The sequence below is a fragment of the Manduca sexta genome, chromosome 9, assembly GCF_014839805.1.
Source record: "Manduca sexta isolate Smith_Timp_Sample1 chromosome 9, JHU_Msex_v1.0, whole genome shotgun sequence".
NCBI classification, from domain to species: Eukaryota; Metazoa; Arthropoda; class Insecta; order Lepidoptera; family Sphingidae; genus Manduca; species Manduca sexta.
Window position 1 is genome coordinate 11,764,422 of NC_051123.1, and position 9,694 is coordinate 11,774,115.

The 9,694-nt window shown below is 36.4% G+C and overlaps 2 non-coding genes across 2 annotated transcripts; one reads left to right on the forward strand and one right to left on the reverse strand.

The window, feature by feature from the left end:
- Positions 1 to 4,955: 4,955 nt before the first annotated feature.
- Trnap-cgg lies at positions 4,956 to 5,027 on the reverse strand. Its single transcript has one exon. It is a non-coding gene; the product is annotated as a tRNA-Pro (tRNA).
- Positions 5,028 to 8,517: 3,490 nt separating this feature from the next.
- On the forward strand, positions 8,518 to 8,589 carry Trnap-cgg. Its single transcript has one exon. It is a non-coding gene; the product is annotated as a tRNA-Pro (tRNA).
- Positions 8,590 to 9,694: the final 1,105 nt, after the last annotated feature.

Consider the following 9,694-nt stretch of genomic DNA (forward strand, 5'->3'; position numbering starts at 1 on the left):
TATGTAATATCAGCCATATATACTGTCCCACTGCTGGGCACGGGTCTCCTCTACTACTGAGAGGGATTAAGCCTTAATCCACCACGCTGGCCTAGTGCGGATGGTTAGACTTCACACACCCTCAAAATTCCAATAGAGAACTTCTCAGGTATGCAGGTTTCCTTTCGATGTTTTTCATTCACCGTGAAAGCAAATGATAATTGACAAAGAATACACACATGACTAGAAAAGTCAGAGGTGAAATGAAATGAATGAAATGTCCAAAGCCCTTGGGTTTTGGACATTCGTCTCGGCAGTCGGTTCCCCACACAGCCAGGCTATCGCCGCTTTTTTCATTATTTTATTGACCTAGTCCTTTTTTATTCACTGAAATAACCTAAAAAAGTTTAGTTGAAAAATTTATAGATTCAATCAAAATAAATATGATATTCTGTTAGTATTTTTTGGTTGTTGACTACGATACTTGGTACCACCGAGTAAAATTCGAATTCTATTTAATATTATATCCTTTGATATTTTTTTAGTCTTTATCGAGGGATAATATACGTTCAGGGCGATGCTCGATTATCGTCGGGCAATTTTTTCCTTTATCTATTTAGTTGACGGCACCGCTCCCTCCTAAGTCATAAATATTTGAGTTCTAATCAGATAACAAACAACGTGATGCTATTAATACAACACTTTGCGGTTGCGAAGGGTACAACCCGATTCTTGCCGGCTTCCCTTTCGTAATTTTTGGAAAATTTAATTACCTTTAGAATGATTTGCATACCGCATTTATGCATATTATTAGTATCTAAAAATAATGACATATTCGTTTTCCCTGAGACTCACAGAGTTTCACTGCTCGGTGTCATAAAATGCGTGCCACTGCTGATCCTGGCTTACAGGAGTTGTAGTGGTGGTTGTGAGGGCGGGATAGTCTCTAGTTCTCTATCTAAAAGTTGTCAGGTTTCTTTTCGTAAAATTTCATCTTCCAGCACTGCTGGATTGGTGGAGTAGTTATATTGCGTACAGTAGCACTATCGCCCAAGGTTATATTTGGTGTTTCTGTTCAGTATCAACTCGAAGTATGTAAGCACGGTAAATAGCTATAGGACCGCTCCTATTAAATGGGACTTAAGTGAAATGTGAATGTTACTCAACTACCTGCTTTTTAGAAGAGAAATCATATCAAAACCATGAATAGCTTCAACAAAATTTTACACCTAGTAATCAATTTAGTAATCTTATATTTACGAATACATGTCCCGTAGCCTCTATTTTGTGTCATGTGTATCAGTGGCGAAAGGTGCAATAATTCAAAAGGGAACCGAACACTACATATCGGTACTAATATGCATAAATGTAGTCTACAAATTATTTTAATGATAATTAGATTCTACATAAATTGTAGATAAAGGGAAGCCGGTAAGAATCAGGTTGTGTGTACGCTTCGCCACTGATGTTGTGGCGGTACAATTAGTATACATACCGCCAACTCGTCCATCAATGGAACTACGAGAAGACCTATGTGGTATTGCCAGAACTATAGTGATTTGTCGCATAGTAATCACGCAAGATAGCAATAAACGATCCTGGATTGCGATTGCAGAATTTGAGCGACATTGCATATATATCATCTCCGAATAGGAACCGTCGGAAGGGCCGCGGCCGGTCAGGCGCAACATCTGCCTGACTGGGAATCTTCCTCTTCCATACAGGAACGCAACCATCTGTTCCTCTACCGCTCAAGTATCATATACATAATTAACGAAATATCTTTGCTTCGATGTAATATCAGCAGAGTCGATGCCGATACATCGCGCCACAATTCATACAATATCTTATGGTAATGAGCAACACGCGCCGGAAGATCGCTAGCGGGTAATGTACCGCATCAACTAGCGTTCCCGAGATGATCCCGATTATGATGCGATAGATTGGCTTCTAATTGGTCTTGCGGTATTAAATTCGAAGTTCGTAAGCAAACTACCTACACGAGACTTATTAGGAACATCAACTACGTATTATAGTTTTTGAACTTAAATACATTATAGTGTATGATAAATACAGTCGCGTTTCGGGATCAGCCTGTGTATATTTGTGTCAGACATAATTGTATCGACTGCCGAGGGGTAATCATCTCTCGTCAGTCGACAATCGACATTCTATTGGACCCCACTCCACTTGTGCAGCGGAGTTACTTCATCTTGCCCGCATAAAAAAAAATATTGAACCGATTTAGAAAATTCTTTCACTAATAAGAAGTTACATTGCTACTTTTTATCTTATTACCTAAATATAGTGAGAGATATAACGCTGCATCCCTTTGCTGTGATGACTTGTCTATTTATTCAGAGCAACTCAGTGTTCTTTTTTTCCAATATTTCTTGTTGAGTCACCTAGATCTCGATCCCACTACTACAGATCAGAGATCAAACACGTTGCTTAAACCATGGTGATTACATTAACAGACATTAGAGTACAAAACGTGCACAATATATTTTACTTTCCACATTTTCAGTTCAAAATCCAAACACGCGGAACTCAAACAGTTATAACAACAAAGTTAGGTGTTGTTTGCCACACAATAACATTCGTGTTGTTTACTCAACGACAAAGCGCGATGACGCGCCGTCACAACAATACGACTAATATTTGTTCTATAATAATAACACGTTATATTAGCGTTTGGTATTTAGGTCATGTAAAATCTCTGTGAATTTTAATATGAAGCTGAATTATGAATAAATTATTTATATAAATCATTAAGAGATATAAAAACAACAACAGAATTTATTTTGAAGCCAGCTACTTAATAACCGCGTCCGTCGACCGGAGTATACTGTCGTGCTAAGCTGAAACGCGGTATCTTAAAAGAAAATCAAAATCATGACGTTTATGTCATCAGATAGCTTAAAGAAATGCCCATCCAATGAACGTACCTAAATTACGGTATCTTGTTTAGAACATGTTAAAAAAAACCCTTAAAAGAGTTACTCTATCTCCGTTTTTGATTATCTCGAAATAAGGTTTCCATGTCAAACCGCTTTTGCGCTTAGCACAGCAGTATAGCGAATTCTTGAAACGAAAGATACAATATTTCATCTTAGTCAATATTATAATAATATGTCGATTATTACATCATTCTATTCGGGATTAGTATTGTTTACGAGCAAGTCTATTGGACTTGAAATGACTGACTTGCAGCTTTAATAGTTGTTTATAAAAGTGACCTTCTATATGTTAATAAAAATCTTTAATCTATTACGAGTCCGTCCAGCAGTTGTAGCCAACCTATTAGTTTTTTTTCTTATTAAATAAAAGGTATTCAAAATGTTTGTAATCAAGTATTGAAAGCGACCCTAACTATGCATCTCAAGTTACACTCAAACGTACCCTTCTATACATTTCTTATGTTTTCAAAGCTTTCTTCCTCTATATCAATCAATTAATCAGCCTGTCACTGTCAATTGCTGAATGTAGATTTGCCAAAGAGAGCGCTAACCATCCCGGTCTTGACCCGTCTATAGTCTCTATATGTCCGGTTCTAATTGAGGTACGCGGTTCATTTTGGTCTAAACGCCCTCGCTGAACGAGCTCTTCATTTCACTTAGTGCCCATTTAAATTGGTAGAGTTGGAAGGAAGCTAGGTGCGAACATTAAACTTGACTTTCAATGTTGACCAAATCGGGACCTCTGGTTAATATTTACAATGTTTTGCCAACAATGACCTCAATAGTAAACAGTGAGAAAATATTTGTACGTGTTCCTGCGTAATGCGCATATCGAATAAGGTAAAATATTCCGAGAACGTATCCGTGACTTTTCCTTGAAATGACAAAGTTTGATTAGGTGAAAGCTGAAGTCAGAAGTTTTATGTTTTCGTAAGCATACTATTTATATATAAACGGATATATTTTCTAGGAATTTATTCTCATACAGCTATTTATTTGTGAGTAGGTACTAAAGTACTTGATATGTTCAGTACTTTACTGAATAGTGGACGTACATACTTACACAAACACACGTGGAAAGAGAGAGAGAGAGAGCGACGCACACACACGCAACATGTTTTTGTTCCCGTAGAGGTAGTCAGAGTTGTGACCAGTCTGTTTCGTCATCATCATTATCAGCCACATGAAGTCCACTGCCTCCTTCAATGTATGTATTAATTTATCAATTATAACTGATTAATAAGGTTTAAACGATAGAATCAAAATTACAAATCCAACCCTCTTAATTTAAAGCAACATTATATAATCGTTGCTAATATTATCTAACCCAATAAACATCCCAAACATTTAATCTTATTATGCACACCTCATCTACAAAATTCCATAACACCTCAATATACTGTAAAATTACCTCCAATATTCCAGTAAATTACCTCTTCTAAAGCCAAGGAATGAGGAAAATAAATCCCCTATTTCAAGTACATCGCACGTCGCGAGATTTTCCCAAAGGCATGCCGCTATGTCGACGTCGGCACGTAACTACGTAGCGGCGTAGTACTTCGTAGAGATGCAACTACGGCGTAGCACACGTTCGATTTCTGACGAATTTGCTTACAGGATTTTATACGTAGTTTAAATTTTAAGCTTAGATTTTCCTTTTAAATATGTTTCTATCGACTATTGAGGAAATATAGTATAACGCTTTTAGGAGATTATCTGAAAGTTATTACTTATTATGCTATTCGCGTCTCAGACAATAAACGTTATTTTTATTGCAGACTGGCAAAACGGATTTTTTTACAAATTATGTAAAATAGAAGAATTTATATTATCATATCTATTTTAAAAAGCAAATGATATGATTTAGAAGGAACAATTTCCTAACAAAGTATTAGTTAAGGTAAGTACTTTATCTATTAGCGAGTAGAAATTCTTAAATAAACACGATTGTAAACAAATTTCTACGAAACTTCGTAAAAAATAAAAACCAAAAATGACAAAAAGCATTCGCGAAAGGGGCTCGTCCGGGATTTGAACCCGGGACCTCTCGCACCCGAAGCGAGAATCATACCTCTAGACCAACGAGCCGTGTAGGAGAGTCCTGTAGTTAGCGATCGCGTTGAGACAGTCAAATTAACTGGCAGGCTAAAAGGACTCATTTAGGAATAGGTGGATATTCCTTTCTGTAATGAATAACGAAAATTAACGCCTCATACTTGCAAAGAATATTTATAAAATACTAGTTGACCCGACAGACGTTGTCCCGTCTTAACTATGAATTTGCAGCGCGCATTCTGTCAATCGCTGACAGTTATTTCAAACAATTGGCAGTTATATAAAATTAATATTTTCGTTAAGTTTTCTTAAATTTTCTAATTCTCGGCGCAATTTTTTCTTTCATAAGAACCTTCTCCTGACGATAACAAACATAACAAAAAAAAGGGAAATCGGTGCAGCCGTTCACGCGTGATGGCGTGACCAAGGGAAATAGGGATCCATTTTTATATATATAGATTTGTTTAAGCCTCGGATAAATCAGTGTCACATAGAGCTAGAATATATACCACGTAATAGGAGACTATATGTATGTATGTACCTATATACTATACTTATTGAACAGCATTGTGTAGAAGTATTTCGACGTATTTGTGTTCAGTGTCAATGTAATCCACTCTGGGTGATAGATTACCAAATAAAGTACATTATACGATGCAATAAATCTATGTGACTGACACGAGCAGAACATTGTTTGCTGCGCGCGGATATTTAACAATATTTGGCGAATGGCAACAATAGAATAATTAAACTTCCAATTTATAGCTAAAGCAAACGTGATAGAGGAAACTATCTACGTAGAGCTAGTGTATAAACAATCTGGCTTACCAAGAGCTGTTGGCTTTATCGGGTTGGTGTCTGTCTCATAGAACATTTACTTGTAGTATTTTCAGCTAATGCGATTTGGGAACTTTTAACAAGAGCTTATTCTTAGATCATAGCATGTGGCGCTTAATAGCCTCTGCTTACGCCTATGGCATGAAACCGTGGATGTGTATGTAAATATATACTTATTCCTAACTTAGAAGAAAGTCGATTCCTGTGGTATTATTGATATTTACAGACGACGATGCTCATTAACTATCAGGTAAGGTATGTATAAGATCTTTTAGTAACAATTAAAAAGAGATGGAAAACTTCGTTTCAAAGTTATGATTTCTAATACAGATGTTTGTAGTCATGTAGAAACATGCTTCTCTAAAACTGAATACGGAAACTTCCTCAAGATATCCAACTACGTCCCCACCACGCTGCGGCAGCGTGACGGCAAAGTTGGCGATATAGTTTTTGCATCACATCAGCGCTAGCACGTCGCCGATGTAAATTCCCTCCCTAATGGAAACACGTCGCATGCTTCCGGCACTCGGACGTAGCTGGCTGAAACGCAGTGGGGCAAGTGCTGTTTGAACTTTAAGAACGGGGATATTATTTTAAGACCTAATTTTTACCTCTTTTACCGAGGCTTAAAGCGAGGCGAAACATTTTTGGAATATTGGAAAATATTTCCTTCGAGTCTATAGTGTAAAACTGAAAGATAATCGTCGGGGTTTTTAATATTTGTTTTCTTGGAGTTATTTCTTGGATATATAGGATATATAGGATATAACAAAGGATATGACTGCCTCGGTGGCGTAGTTGTATGGCATGCCCGGTACAATAGCGCTCTGAGGTCCTGGGTTCGAATCCCGGGTCGGGCAAAGTGATATTTGGGTTTTTTTCTGCTCAGTATCAGCCCGGAGTCTGGAATTTGTGCCCGATATGGCGATAGGCTCGCCCCCTATCACATCATGGGACGGAACATACTTGGCGAAAAGTGGGTGCCCTGGTTGCGCCTCTGCATACCCCTTCGGGGATAAATGCGTGAAGTTATGTATGTAGGATATAACAACCCTATTGTTCCTTTACTTAAGCTATTTGATAAGATTATCGATAGATTTCTTAGAGACAGTAGTACAGTAGAATACCTTGGCTTAGCTTATCAAAATTCCAAATAATAGAAAAAAATTACTGCAATTTGACTCTACAGAAATATCATTTAGAATCTAATATCCATTGCTCATCATTTATTCGTGAATTTGTACCACTACCAATACTACCAATCATGCTATTCAAAATCGGTGGCTTTGTAAATGGTCAAATAGTTTGTACAGTCGTCCGCGGGAATCATAACAAATCGAATTACATAGATACATACTGTACATACAGTAAATAGCACGCATTGGATTCACAAAGAGGTAATGGGTCAGCTTCGGTTTCCTGGAATGAAGTCTAACTGCATTTTAAATAAACGATCCTAATATCTTTTTTTAAACCTTCGCTAAAACGAAGCAATCAGAACAAAGTTTTCTAGAATGTTTATAACTTTTTGTTTTCTTTTTTATTGTGTCTCGTTACTTTTCTTATTAATTAGTATTTGTTGTAAATATGTTTATGAATTGTGTGCAATTAATGTTAATTGTTATTTATTATTCATTCTTATTGAATAATAAATAACAATTATTATTCATATATTTGATTTTTATTTTAATTATTCATTCAAGAAACCGGATGAAATATTAAAATTAAGATCATTTAATGACATCGGCAGATATACACCCTGACGTTGACGTTTTGTTGCCGATGCTGATTCTATTATAGCTTTATGTGTAATTTTTACTGTCGGTTGCTGTATGTTCATTCCATGACAGTAGACAAGAATTCTTTCGGAGGGTTACCGACATATTAGGGGACAGTCGTAAAACTCAAGTACGTCATGAAAACGTGGAATAAAGGTAGGAAATAATAGACCTCTTTAATTGTAGAGTTATTCGGGCATAAAAATTCCTTTTGTCGTGTTTGGTTCCACTGAATTTGGAGTAGTGAACTAAGTACTGCTGTATATAGTGGAATGGGAGTTCTTGTTAGAATTACATAATCATTTTGGTTCTTTTAAATTATGTTAATGTTTAAATTGTCTTTCTTACCTTGTTTTTCTCAACTGCATGAAAGAACAATAACATGATATTTTGGATGCATATTGGGCTAAAAAATCAATATTATTTGATGTCAAAATCAACAAAGCAGGAGCAATGAGTGATGGTAAGTGCCATGTAGTTCAAATGTTCACCAGTGAATAACATTGCATCTTACAATGTAACGCGTGGTCGAATTACACCATCTTTACATACAGTTGTTTTTTTAGTATGTACCTTTAGGCGTAATACACAGTGCGCAAAATTGCGCGCACAACCTTCCTACCGAAATTAAGTACTAGTTCACCAGTTTGTGCATATATGCGGGATCTTTTGCTCGTACCTTGTTTCTGTGTGTTTCCTTTTAAAACGTTTAAGTTCATCGAACTGTCGAACACGCTTTTTGAGGACACCGCCCCAATCAATTCCTACAGAAGATTTACCCGGTTCGCCTTATAAACCTAATATTGCCGTTTCTACTATAGATTTTTTTTTCATGTTTATTTTCTTTGAAATCTTTGTCTAAATAAAAATACGTTATCAGATGTCTTACATTGAATGGGTTACACATCGGCTCGTTGGTCTAGAGGTATGATTCTCGCTTCGGGTGCGAGAGGTCCCGGGTTCAAATCCCGGACGAGCCCTTTTGATCCCGTAAAGTGTTGTTTGTCCCGTAGTGTGTTATTGCACTTGTGTTAATATAAAATAAAATAATAAGTGCTCATTATAACTACGATTATGGTAGGGTTTATTTGTGAATGAATGAATGAATCCCTCCTAGTTTATTTGTATAATGTATCCAAAACGAATATATTTTTTAAACTATAATACTCAGTATATTCATCACCTATTGCTTCACTGCTTTATCCCCACTAAGCCGGCATATGTTAAACTAAAGCGTAAACACGCCGCTTGCAACGAACGTTCAAAAATTGTTTAGTGGAGCGTTCATTACGAATTTAAATAGTATTCTTGATTCAGCTGTTATTGTGAACGTATAAGTGGCCGGTGTAAACATGTGTTCCAGCGAATTGATTATGAAAAAGTTTATGCACACGCCTTTTACCAAAACTGGTAGGTAGACATGCATCTGAAAACATAGTTCGATTGAGATTTTTTAGAATTCAACCATGATTATAGTCTTGTATTTACACTTAACTATCATATCCATCCCAAGGTATGATGTGGGAGTGAATTACTTTAATGGGAACGAATTAACTTACTACCTTGACTGCAATGAAAGTAAAGTAAATATACATTACTTTACTTCCTTTATAGTCTTGAGTCGCTGGGTTTCGAACAATGAACTTATTTCATTTACAAACAACTATAAAATCATCGATTATTATCATAGCATGTTCAAACATTTTGTAGTGCCGCTGTAAACACAATAGGCCCTTGGTTCATGCGAGCCGATGTCAATCTCCAAGCGGAGTACTATTTTGCATCTTAGAGTCATCCATTATGGAATAATACGATATATTTATGTCATAGTGATTCATTTGAAATGTGTTGTCGATATGTCGTGGGTTTGTGACATTTTTCTATGGTACTGAATTCCTTCTCAGCAGTAGAGGAGACCCGTGACCAGCAGTGGGACAGTATATAATACAGGGTTTAATATTATTATTACTGAATGACGCCTTGAATAAAAGACCCATAATATGTTTTTATTTATGTATTACATGTGTACTGGTGGTAGGATATATTTTATATTCAACCGGATATCGACCACCGTCCACAAGATGT